This window comes from Coregonus clupeaformis, unplaced genomic scaffold (genome assembly GCF_020615455.1).
Source record: "Coregonus clupeaformis isolate EN_2021a unplaced genomic scaffold, ASM2061545v1 scaf3424, whole genome shotgun sequence".
Lineage (NCBI taxonomy): Eukaryota > Metazoa > Chordata > Actinopteri > Salmoniformes > Salmonidae > Coregonus > Coregonus clupeaformis.
In genome coordinates, this window is record NW_025536878.1 from 11,700 (window position 1) to 24,996 (window position 13,297).

General features: G+C 44.9%; 1 long non-coding RNA gene across 1 annotated transcript; it reads left to right on the forward strand.

Moving 5' to 3' along the window:
- Positions 1-613: 613 nt before the first annotated feature.
- LOC123489897 lies at positions 614-4,707 on the forward strand. The gene is made up of 3 exons (XR_006660733.1): positions 614-645; positions 4,504-4,557; positions 4,642-4,707. It is a non-coding gene; the product is annotated as an uncharacterized LOC123489897 (long non-coding RNA).
- The last annotated feature ends 8,590 nt before the right edge of the window (positions 4,708-13,297 follow it).

The following is a 13,297-nucleotide window of genomic DNA, read 5'->3' on the forward strand; positions in this document are numbered from 1 at the left end:
GCTATCTAACTAGCGAAGTTAGCTTGTCAGTTAGCTACTTAGCCAGTTGGCTAATAGATAGTTTAGCTAGCTATGTTACTTGGATAGTGCCACGTGTAATCACAGCCTGTGTTACAGGGTTCAGTAATCGTGTTCTTAGGTCCTGATGAAGAACAACATTGACAAGTGTTCTTAGTCTATTACTAGCATAAGCATATAAAAAATAATGCAGGCTATGGCTTGATACATACATTTTTACTAAAGGGCTGTCTTAAATGTACACAATCCAGATAATGAAAAGTGCAATTTATCCGTTCTATAACACCAACAATTATTCAAATGCCTTGCAGTTGATATGACAAGAAATTACCACACCCATCCGATATTAGTCACATTACCAAAGTGTAACAGTTCTTTTTTTTTTTTCCTATTAGCAACTTCAAGAGCCAGTGTCTTTGAAAAGACCCTACAATGTACATAATGTTTCAAGTCTGATAAACGAGCCTACTTTCTCAAAGTTCTGTTCCCACCAACTGTATGGGATGGACAGGAAAATCTGTTAAGTGTGTACTGTAAATGTGGTAACGGTTTGACATTTGTGATATTCTCTGAAGTTGCAGATGCAGAGGACTTGGAGGCCATGTGCCACCTCAAGCCAGAGCGACAGTAAAGTGTCTGGTTGTAGTTTGTTAGGGTAAACAATTGAATTCTATTAAGTATTATAGCTTTTACAAACCTATCAAAGCCACTCAATAGAATACAATTACCATCACATTTTTGCATATTAGGTTATTTAAAGTCATATTACTATTTTGTGCATACTGTTAGAACTTTCCAAATACTTGTGGTGCTGTGTATGGGTAAAACTTGTACTGACAACAGTAGTGAAATCACCATATTCTTCTGTTTGTAAATATCTGTATGTATTTGCCATCAAACTAAAAGCATTGTTTAAAACAAAAAATTATGCTTAGCATTTATTTTGTTGGGATTCATTAACCTTCCCACAGAGCTCCTGACTGACATCCCTTCACTTGAGGTTCTGTGCCAGTTTCAAAAGCATGCAAATTATGTCTAAATGTTTTCCTTCTGTTTTCTCAGTTTATTTTTTTTATTTCACTTTATTTAACCAGGTAAACCAGTTGAGAACAAGTTCTCATTTACAACTGCGACCTGGCCAAGATAAAGCAAAGCAGTGCGATAAAAACAACAACACAGAGTTACATATGGGGTAAAACAAAACAAAGTCAAAAATACAACAGAAATAAAATATATACAGTGTGTGCAAATGTAGCAAGTTATGGAGGTAAGGCAATAAATAGGCTATAGTGCAAAATAATTACAATTAGTATTAACACTGGAATGATAGATGTGCAAGAGATGTGCAAATAGAGATAGGGGGTACAAATGAGCAAAATAAATAACAATATAGGGATGAGGTAGTTGGGCGGGCTAATTTCAGATGGGCTGTGTACAGGGTGCAGTGATCGGTAAGGTGCTCTGACAACTGATGCTTAAAGTTAGTGAGGGAGATAAGTGTCTCCAGCTTCAGAGATTTTTGCAATTTGTTCCAGTCATTGGCAGCAGAGAACTGGAAGGAATGGCGGCCAAAGGAGGTGTTGGCTTTGGGGATGACCAGTGAGATATACCGCTGGAGCGCAGACTACGGGTGGGTGTTGCTATGGTGACCAATGAGTCTAAGATAAGGTGGGGATTTTTTGCCTAGCAGTGATTTATAGATGGCCTGGAGCCAGTGGGTTTGGCGACTTGAATATGTAGTGAGGACCAGCCAACAAGAGCGTACAGGTCACAGTGGTGGGGCAGTATATGGGGCTTTGGAGACAAAACGGATGGCACTGTGATAGACTACATCCAATTTGCTGAGTAGAGTGTTGAGGCTATTTTGTAAATGACATCCCGAAGTCAAGGATCGGTAGGATAGTCAGTTTTACGAGGGCATGTTTGGCAGCATGAGTGAAGGAGGCTTTGTTGCGAAAAGGCGAAACCGATTCTAGATTTAACTTTGGATTGGAGATTCTTAATGTGAGAGTCTGGAAGGAGAGTTTACAGTCCTAACCAGACACCTAGATATTTGTAGTTGTCCACATACTCTAGGTCAGACCCGTCGAGAGTAGTGATTCTAGTCGGGTGGGCGGGTGCAAGCAGCGTTCGGTTGAAGAGCATGCATTTAGTTTTACTAGTGTTTAAGAGCAGTTGGAGGCTACTGAAGGAGTCTTGTATGGCATTGAAGCTCGTTTGGAGGTTTGTTAACACAGTGTCCAATGAAGGGCCAGATGTATACAAAAATGGTGTCAGCTGCATAGAGGTGGATCTGAGAGTCACCAGCAGCAAGAGCTGACGGTCATTGATATACACAGAGAGAAAGAGTCGGCCCAAGAATTGAACCCCGTGGCACCCCCATAGAGACTGCCATAGGTCCAGACAACAGGCCCTCCGATTTGACACATTGAACTCTATCTGAGAAGTAGTTGGTGAACCAGGCGAGGCAGTCATTTGAGAAACCAAGGCTATTTAGTCTGCCAATAAGAATGCGGTGGTTGACAGAGTCGAAAGCCTTGGCGAGGTCAATGAAAACGGCTGCACAGTACTGTCTATTATCGATCGTGGTTATAATATCGTTTAGGACCTTGAGCGTGGCTGAAGTGCACCAGACCAGCTCGAAACCGGATTGCATAGAGAAGGTACGGTGGGATTCGAAATGGTCGGTGATCTGTTTTGTTGACATGGCTTTCAAAAACTTTTTGAAAGGCAGGGCAGGATGGATATGGGTCTGTAACAGTTTGGATCTAGAGTGTCACCCCCTTTGAAGAGGGGGATGACCGCGGCAGCTTTCCAATCTCTGGGGATCTCAGGCGTTACGAAAGAGAGGTTGAACAGGCTAGTAATAGGGGTTGCGACAATTTGGCTAGTTTTAGAAAGAAAGGGTCAGGATTGTCTAGCCCAGATGATTTGTAGGGGTCCAGATTTTGCAGCTCTTTTCAGAACATCAGCTGTCTGGATTTGTGTGAAGGAGAAGCGGGGGGCATGGGCAAGTTGCAGCGGAGGGTGCAGAGCTGGTGGCCGGGGTAGTGGTAGCAAGGTGGAAAGCATGGCCAGCCGTAGCAAAATGCTTGTTGAAATTCTCGATTATTGTAGATTTATCGGTGGTGATAGTGTTTCCTAGCCTCAGTGCAGTGGGCAGCTGGGAGGAAGTGCTCTTATTTTCCATGGATTTTACAGTGTCCCAAAAACTTTTTGGAGTTAGTGCTACAGGATGCAAATTTCTGTTTGAAAAAGTTAGCCTTTGCTTTCCTAACTGCTTGTGTATATTGGTTCCTAACTTCCCTGAAAAGTTGCATATCGCGCTGGGCTATTTGATGCTAATGCAGTACGCTACAGGATGTTTTTGTGCTGGTCAAGGGCAGTCAAGTCTGAGGAGAACCAGGGGCTATATCTGTTCTTAGTTCTGTATTTTTGAATGGGGCATGTTTATTTAAGATTGAGGGGAAATTACTTTTAAAGAACAACCAGGCATCCTCTACTGATGGAATGAGATCTATATCCATCCAGGATACCTGGGCCAGGTCAATTAGGAAGGCCTGCTCGCTGGAAGTGTTTTTGGGAGCGTTTGACAGTGATGAGGGGTGGTCGTTTGACCGAAGGACCTGTTACGGACGCAGGGCAATAAGGCAGTGATCGCTGAGATCCTGGTTGAAGACAGCGGAGGTGTATTTAGAGGGTAAGTTAGTCAGGATGATATCTATGAGGGTACCCATGTTTACGGATTTAGGGGTTGTACCTGGTAGGTTCGTTGATAATTTGTGTGAGATTGAGGGCATCTAGTTTAGATTGTAGGATGGCTGGGGTGTTAAGCATATCCCAATTTAGGTCACCAAGCAGTACGAACTCTGAGGATAGATGGGGGCAATCAATTCACATATGGTGTCCAGGGCACAGCTGGGGGCTGAGGGGGGTCTGTAGCAAGCGGCAACAGTGAGATATTTATTTCTGGAAAGGTGGATTTTTAGAAGTAGAAGCTCAAACTGTTTGGGCACAGACCTGGATAGGATGATAGAGCTCTGCAGGCTATCTCTACAGTAGATTGCAACTCCACCCCCTTTGGCAGTTCTATCTAGATGGAAAATGTTATAGTTGGGGATGGAAATTTCAGAATTTTTGGTGGCCTTCCTAAGCCAGGATTCAGACACTGCTAGAACATCAGGGTTGACGGAGTGTGCAACGCAGTGAATAACTCAAACTTAGGAAGGAGGCTTCTGATATTTACGTGCAGAAAACCAAGACTTTACGGTTACAGAAGTCAACAAATGATAGCTCCTGGGGAGTAGGAGTGATACTGGGGGATGCAGGGCCTGGGTTAGCCTCTACATCACCAGAGGAACAGAGGAGGACTAGAATAAGGATACGACTAAAGGCTTTAAGAACTGGTCTTCTAGTGCGTTGGGTACATAGAATAAAGGGGGCAGTTCTCCGGGCGTTGTAGAAAAGATTCAGGGCAAGATTCAGTTAGTCCAAGTGGCAGCCAGGAAGAAGCTGGCCAAGACAGAGCATCAGAATCAGGTTTCTTTAGCCATCAAGATATTGATCTCGAAATCGAAATGTAGAAAGTTTGAATAACAGCATGAATTTTTACTTATATTTTAGACCAAGAGCTGCCATCCCTGCTTGATGAGCCTGTGGCTTCTGAGATGCCCGCTGGATACATTAAAGGTATATTATGCTAGCCTATATGTTACGAAATGTTGCTTCTCTTGTATTATCAACATCAATTCCAAATTGTATAGCTGTCAGCAGCTATATGGTTATCAATACTACTAATATATATGAAGGGGTGGATATTTTGATCGAGGTATTTCACATGGCCTTGATACATGTCCTGCCTGGTACTCATGGCTTGTATCGTCACGCTGCTTGCAGCTAAACTGTTGAGTATATGTTATTTTGCAGATCTTCAAGCAGTGGAGATGAGGATAATGGTGAAACTGGAGATGATCCATACAGAGTTCAAGACTGCTCTGAACCAAGTTATGGAGGCCATAGAGACCCGGCAGCCAAAGGAATCCTTGGGCAGCCAAAGGAATCCCAGCAGCCAAAGGAATCCTTTGGGGCAACCCGAAATGCTGCAAAACCCTGCAGAAACAAATGACGAACTGAAGGATATCTGTGAAACACTTAAAGACTCCCACTATCGAAAGAAATTGGTAGGGATGGCCATTTAAAATCTGTTTGTAATTTTTAAAAAAATCTACATCACGTATTTGAACAGCAATTGACAAAAATAAGTTAGCGGTTTATCAAGAGCCACTTGAATGCGACCAGATTTGAGAGAAGATTGCAACCTGCAATATTATTGAATCCAAATATCTTAATGTCAACTAAATGCAGTTGTCATATATGCCATATGCCTATTTAGTGTTTGGATTGATTTCCCAATTAACACTTGTGACGTCACGAGAGGCTACACAGCTTTCAGCGGGATTGCTCAAGTAGTGCAAGGAGACAAGGTTCAAACAAAACAAGGATTTTATTATAGGTCTTGGGAAATTACTTAAAAATATAACAAAATTCTTGTTCTCTTGTGGCTCTTTAAGGGTTAACAGTTCAGGGATGTCTCTTCCACATCCAAAATCATAATTCTCACTCGCTCAGATAACTTTTCCCCAGCCTTACTGTAGTCCACGTTGCAGCTAGGTGGCCAACCCAGCAAAAAGTCCTTCCAAATGTCTCTCACGTATTTCCACAGGGCATCATATCCAAAGGTGAGTATTTCCCAAAGGGTAATGTGTATCTCCAAATCCTTATATTCCTCATGGAAGTGGACTGCAGCACTCTTGTCCTCCCAGAGAGCCCAGGTTGAGACTGTGTCTCTTCACCCCCCACACACCTTCAGCTCATCAGCTCCTCATTTGTTTCAGCCATGGGAAGATTGGCCATAGAGGGGTGGGAGTTCCCGACCATACCAGCAGATGGAGCCATAGCTGTCTGGGTTTGCAGCCATCTCAGGGGGATGTAACGTCCCTCAGGACACAGCCTCTCGTGGACATCACACATCCCCCTCCTCGGGACCGACGTCCTCGTCGGGGTAAAGGCAGTGAAGAAGGCATCACGCCGGGAGAGGGCGTCCGCATTGCCGTGGTGCTTGCCAGCCTGCTCTCTCTTCAACTCCTCCACCTCTAGGACCAGGGACTCAGCCTCCTGTTGTCTCTCCTTGAGTTTCTTACTGAGCATCTGCCTTGGTTTTAGCAGAGTTTAGCTTCTGTTGAGCAGCTTTCAGTTCCTTCTCTCTCTGCCTCCGCATTCTTCATCTTGTTCTCCAACACCTTGTACTTCTCCTCTGCCTTCTTCTGGACCTCCTTCTACTGCGCAGGGTCTCCTCACTCCTCGAGTGGTCCTGCGCAGCCTCTCAGCTCCTCCTGGCTTATGGAAGGAGCTCTGTTGGAGTTTAGCCTGGAGGATATCTAACTCTTCTGTCTTCATGTCTAACTGTTGCTTTAACAAACGATACCTCTCAGCGGTCCCCTTCAGCCCAGACAGTTCTTTGTCCAGATTCTGTAGCTCCGTCTCTGTGTCGGTCTGGGCACCTGCCATCCCTATCAGAGCCCGGGGCGGGAGTGAGTAATTGGAGGATTGCACCGGAGCCTTCCCAGGATGAGTCTTGCCTCTCCGTTTCCCCGCGGTCTCGGGTTATCCTCTCCTGAGACTCTCTCCAGAGTGGGTAAAAGGCTGGGCAGTCTGGTCCAATTAGGACAGGGACGGGGAGGGAATCAACCACCCCCGCCGTCGTGTGTATGGTTCCCCGTGTGCTGGTCATTGTAAGTTCAGTAATGGGGTATTCTCTGGTGTCCCCATGGACACAGGAAACTGGGAGGACTTTCCCCGGGGTCAGACACGTTGGGCCCACCAAATCGCCTACGCACCAGGGGTGGCCCGGCTACCAGAATCCAGTAAGGGCCTCCACATCATGGTGATTCACAGTTACCGGGCAGGTGGGGTGGTCGATCTGGGCCGCCATTCTACGACTCCCAAGAGCGAGGCAAACGGTGTGTGGGTGCTGAGCTGGAGGACTCCGCAGTGGGCATAGGTTCATCGGCTGGTTTCCCACACTGCCAGGAGATATGTCCCATCTCCCCCACACCGGTAACACTGTCGAGTTCCCCCTCCTGGTGTACTCTTCTTGGACCCGCCTGGTTTCTGGCTCCCCTGAGCCGGGATAAGTCCTGACGTGGCTGGGTTCGAGACCTTGGGGTCCTTTGGACGGGTTCTTCCCATTTGTGGTGGGGCCGCACTCCTGGGGTCTTTTCGGGAAGCATTCAGCATCTCCGCTGTGGCCTGGCACTTTTCCACAGCTTCCACGGTCAGATCAGCCGTGGTCAAGGCCTGTTGACTGATGAACCGTTTTGCCTCATAAGGCAGGGCGCGTGAGGTAACGATCCACCACAACGGCCTCCACCACCGCCGCTGCTGTATTCCTCTGCGGATCCAGCCATTTCCCTTGCGATTCGGACAAGTTCATGCATCTGCGGCCGAGGAGGTTGGTCTGGTTGGAAGGTCCAACTGTGAAAGCGCTGGGCCATACCAAACTTTGTGAGTCCATATCTGCTGAGGATCTCAGACTTCAGGGCATCATAGTCAGTAACCTGGTCAGGGCCCAGGTCCCGGACAGCATTCAGCGATTCCCGGTTAGAAAAGGGGGCTAACAGACCAACCCACTGTTGCTTGGGCCAGGCTTCCCTAGTGGCCGTGGCCTCAAATGCATGCAGGTATGCCTCAATGTCATCGGTAGCTCCCATCTTAGATATAAAGTCACTTGCCTTTATTGGGCGGGTATTTTGGACCACCCTCTGTCTCTGCAACTGCAATTCCTCTGCCTTCAGAAGGTTGCTTTCTTTTGCTCCTCCAAGAGAGCCACGTTTGCCGCATCTGGGCTTGCTGGCCAGCAACAAGGGCTTTCAATATGTCCTCCATTTCAGTCGGGCGGGGGAGCCTCACGGCCAACTTGGAAAACTGGGTGATCAAACCTTCGGTATCCTCCTCTGACATGCACTGATTAACGCTGAGCGTGCCCGTATTCTCCACCATCTGTGACGTCACGAGAGGCTACACAGCTTTCAGCGGGATTGCTCAAGTAGTGCAAGGAGACAAGGTTCAAACAAACAAGGATTTTATTATAGGTCTTGGGAAATTAACGAAAATATAACAAAATTCTGTTCTCTTGTGGCTCTTTAAGGGTTAACAGTTCAGGGATGTCTCTTCCACATCCAAAATCATAATTCTCATTCGCTCAGATAACTTTTCCCCAGCCTTACTGTAGTCCACGTTGCAGCTAGTGGCCAACCCAGCAAAAAAGTCCTTCCAAATGTCTCTCACGTATTTCCACAGGTGCATATATCCAAAGGTGAGTATTTCCCAAAGGTAAGTATCTCCAAATCCTTATATTCCTCATGGAAGTGGACGTGCAGCACTCTTGTCCTCCAGAGAGCCCAGGTTGGAGACTGTGTCTCTTCACCCCCACACACCTTCAGCTCATCAGCTCCTCATTTGTTTCAGCTGCGTGGGAAGATTGGCCATAGAGGGGTGGAGTTCCCGACCATACCAGCAGATGGAGCCATAGCTGTCTGGGTTTGCAGCCATCTCAGGGGGATGTAACGTCCCTCCAGGACACAGCCTCTCGTGACATCACACACTTAACTTATCTTAAGAAGAAACGATCAGCCCTCTGCCTGTTTACGAAAGTTTTAGCCCATGATTACATGATACACTACAAAAACGATTTCTCATTACTATCAATCAGAACTGTAGGGCCAGCTGTTTTAGCTGAGGAACACACAAATGAGTGGGATTTAATTTAATTTAATTTTCACCAGATCCAATACCTGACCCTCTGCTGTGGCCTGGACCTGGGCTCAGGAATCAGATGAATGATGAGATATATTGGAACAGAGGAGCTGTGGACAGGCTACTCCTTGAAGGGCAGGAAGGGGAAGAGGGCCTTTAATGAGCTATTGTGACGAGTGTGATAGAAGGAGTCAGGCGCAGGAGGGTAATCACCGAATGCAGAGTTTATTCTCGTCGTACACAAATAGCGTAGGATAGCAACAAACGAAACAGGACAAGGGGGGCAGAGGGAACACTTATACACGGACTAATGAGGGGATAAGAACCAGGTGTGTGTGATTGACAAGACAAGACAAATGGAATGATGATATATGGAGCGGCAGTGGTTAGTAAGTCGGTGATTTACGAACGCCGAAGCCTGCCCGAACAAGGAGGGAGGCAGCTCAGGCGAAGTCGTGACAGCTATCAATCTATGATGCTGTCACAAGTAAGTAAATGCACAAGTTTAGATCGTTACTTATTATTATTTAGTGATGGTAAGTCAAATGTGTATTTATTAAAATTTCAAATGAATTAAATCAGTAACAAGGCATTTAAAAACTAAATGTGAAATCCTACCACCTGTTAAGATCAGAGAGAGAGGACAAAGGAAAGGTGAAGGAGAGAGGTCTCAAGGCCAAAACTGCCTATGTGGGAAGAGAAAGAAAATACCCAACCTCTGTCTCGGCCAGCATAGGTGGAAAAGTAGTGATATGACATGGAATGTACCATTTCAAAAAAAATTCACAACATAGGAATGTCCCTGAAAGCACACCCCAAGGCTACCTACCAAGATGTAGATGACAAAATAGCAGACGCTCTCAAACATGCACCAGCTTGGTTCAAAGTAAGAGAAAGGATTATTTTTTTATTTTTTTACTTAACAATTATTGTGCTCGTACAAAAGGAATGTAGTAGGGAGTCGACGTTAAACCGGCATTTTGATCATTTGTTTACGGAAAATAATGACCAATTTGTGTTATTGTGACTTCCAGGAGCGGGTCGAGGAAGCGACAGTGGATGAGGATGGAGCAGCAGCACCTGAATAAACATAACATACTTGTTCACTTTTAGCTTTAAGCAGTTTTACAGTTTTTGATTGGAGTGCAGTGTTCATGTTTTTACTGACTTGTTATTTTGTGAGCTTATTGCTGTGATTTTGTTTACGAATCTATTGTGATACAGTTTAAGTTAAAAAATAAATAATGGAATTTTGCATATTTCGTCAGTGGACACCTACTGACAGGACACTGTGTATATGTTCAAGGTAGATTAAATGACGTGTCTTAAGGGGCCACCCGAGTGGCACAGCAGTCTAAGACACTGCATCGCAGTGCAAGCTGCGTTGCTAAAAATGCTGGTTCGATACCTATCTGTGTTGCAGCCAGTATTTCATGAGGCACAATTGGCCCAGCGTCATCCCGGGTTAGGGGAGGGGTTTGGCCAGCCGGGATGTCCTTGTCCCATCGCGCTGTGGCAGGCCGGATGCACGGACACGGTCGCCAGGTGTATGGTGTTTCCTCCGACACATTAGTGCGGCTGGTTTCCGGATAAAGCATGCATTGTGTCAAGAAGCAGTGCGGCTTGGCGGGGTTGTGAATGGGAGACCGTACGGGAGTTGCAGCGATGGGACAAGACTGTAACTACCAATATGATGAAAAGGGGGTAAAAAAAAAAGACATGTCATTATATATTCAGGGGTCCCCTAATTTTAACGTCCTGAAGTGACTTGGGACGTAACTTGTGTCAACTGACACCACAGGTACATCTAGGAGAAGTTTCATGAAAACATAATTTTTATGTCAACCTCATAACATCGCTAAACGTCAAAGTACATTGAGCGCCCCACACAATGCAGTTTCTGGTAACAACTGGGAACGTATCTTTCGTCAGTGGGTACCTACAGTACCAATAAGGCAAGTAATAGTGTGCACGTTCAGGGAAGATTCAAGGACATCTCTTATAACGTTACTGAATAAAGTTATTTAACTGTTTAAAATCACCCACATTTCTACGTCCTGAAGAGACTTGGGACGTAAGTTTTGTCAGTGGACACCACAGCTACGTAGAAGGCACGTTTCACAGTAACGTTATCATGACTTATGTAGGGACTAAAATAACTTTGTGATCACGTCCTGGAACGTAATTTTGTTAGCTGGGAATACACAACAAAGGCACAAATCCTTTGCTTTCTTTATTTGAAGAAGTACAAGTGAAACAAGCATTCACCTATCAACCACTTTACTAGATACTTTTTAACAACGTTCTGGAGGACTTTGTATGGCGTGAAATATTGCCACTGAAAGTTGCCTTTGACAGGATAATAAAGCCATTTCCACTGGCCTTGTCATTTTTTTGTGTGTGTGACAGCCAAGCATTTTTATTCTTCACCCTCATCACCCCTCATTGTCCATCTTCTAGCCGTCTGGCGGTGGCCACTGACGCTAGCTGTTAACTGCTTGGAGTAGTGTGTCAGAGCCCATTGCAAAATGGTGTCCATTCTTCAAGCGGGGGAAAGCACACGCCACATGACATCATTAAGTGGATGAGACCCTCAAGGTGATGTAGGCAGTCTTGGTGAAACTCCCCTCTGCAATCAATCCTGCTTATAGCACCACTTACCTCCCAATGGCCCCTAATCTATTTTTAATATTTGACAGATAAGTGCACTCACAGAGTGTCTTTAAAGCAGGGCCATTTTCTTTATGTTGTTTGCCCAAAAGATAGCCCAGGGGTGTACTAAAACGGCTCGCTTTTTTGTTTATTTTGGGGGTTTTCCCCCAAGACTAGAAAACAACATTGGGTTGAGTTTATTTTTATTTTTACAGGGACAGTGCACATTAATCAACGTTTCAGTAAAACTGCCGGTTTTAGCCAGCCGGCTAATTTTCAACCACAGTCCCTGGGTTGTGCTGATAGTCTGAAGTACAATATTGACAAGAAGTCATTGACAAAAAGATGACGTTTCAATGTCACCACAGCAAAGTCAGGATGGAAGTCAAGCTTTTAATAGCTTAATGAGGTTAGCTACCAGTGAAATAATCTAATTTGAGAGGTTTTTAAATGCATTACCTTGAAGCTACCTTTCAAATGAATGAATTGCAGGGACTGTAGCACTCATCTGTGTATGAGCATGAAAACTCTAGTCTACTGTGGCTCAATGGACCCAGAAGCAAAATGGGAATGTCTTCTCACTGAAACATCATTGCAGATCAGTTAAGCTGAAAAGCAGGGAGTGGGTCTTGATATTACCCCAGTGAAGCTGTTTTAAGATGTAAAAAAATTGGGGAACAAGACTGATGTGAAAGATACCACAGTCAGGTCAGGTCACGTGATCTGGAACAGCTAAGAGTTCAAGCCAAAAGAAATGTCCTCAAATGTCCTCAAAGTTCCAAATACCTGTGCCCTCGTAATACACATTCATAGTGATAGTCCATCTGTGTTCTACACGGCAATACATTCCCATCTCACTGCTCTGTACAATCAAGTCTGCCCATGTTTTTACCGTTCTCCCTTTAATTAGTGCCCAACGACTGAGTGCAGGTGGCACCATTATTAGCAAACTCAAATGACCCCCTAATTATTGATGAGAGGCACATCCCAATCAATGCGGGTTGCATGATGTGTTTACCGTGCAGATTATGGCATCACTTCCTCTCACCGAGTGGCTCCTCCGGTAGTTTTGAGACAATCGGCACCTTACTGCACGGCCAGATGTCTTGGTACGACTCTTGGTACTGATCGTGATCTGCACAGAGGACTGATGTCCAGTAGCTTATCGCTAACTTGTAAATTTTTTTTTGAAATTAATCTGTCTTATTAACAAATTCCAAGATGTAAAAGGATGAACATTTGAGTGACTATAGTTTCTGCAAATAGTAATGATGTGAAGTGTTCGAGCGCAACATCTTAAATTGTTTTCTGAAACACTTATCAGGGGTATATTACCTGACTAGGTAATGCTGTCATCATGTGTTTGGGATTTAATTGAGGTATTTCCTAAATAGTTCACGGTGCAGTTACTACCATTTTAGTGCCAATGTTTTAGATGTTGTGCATGTTTGTCCTGGATGAAGGTATTGTTGCAAAGGGTTTCTGTCTGTCTGGTGGACGCCCAAACCCTGTCCAAATGTTGCAGTAATTTGAAACCCATCCAAATATCTGCAGCAAATAAAAAGTATTAGAAAGGTTAAAAATCACAGACACGTTTGCTGCCACATGTCTCTAAAGGCGTCTGCATGCTAGGTTCGGTTTGCTCCTAGCAGAACTCGGCTAGGTGAAGTGAACGTCTGTGCCTCGCATACTCCCTTAAAAGACCTTCCCTTGAAAAATTAGAAAAAAGCGGCAATAGTACGGTTTGTCCATCTTGAGACGCCTTAGAACAGTATACATTTCCTCAAAATAGTCTGAATTAACTTAAGATAAC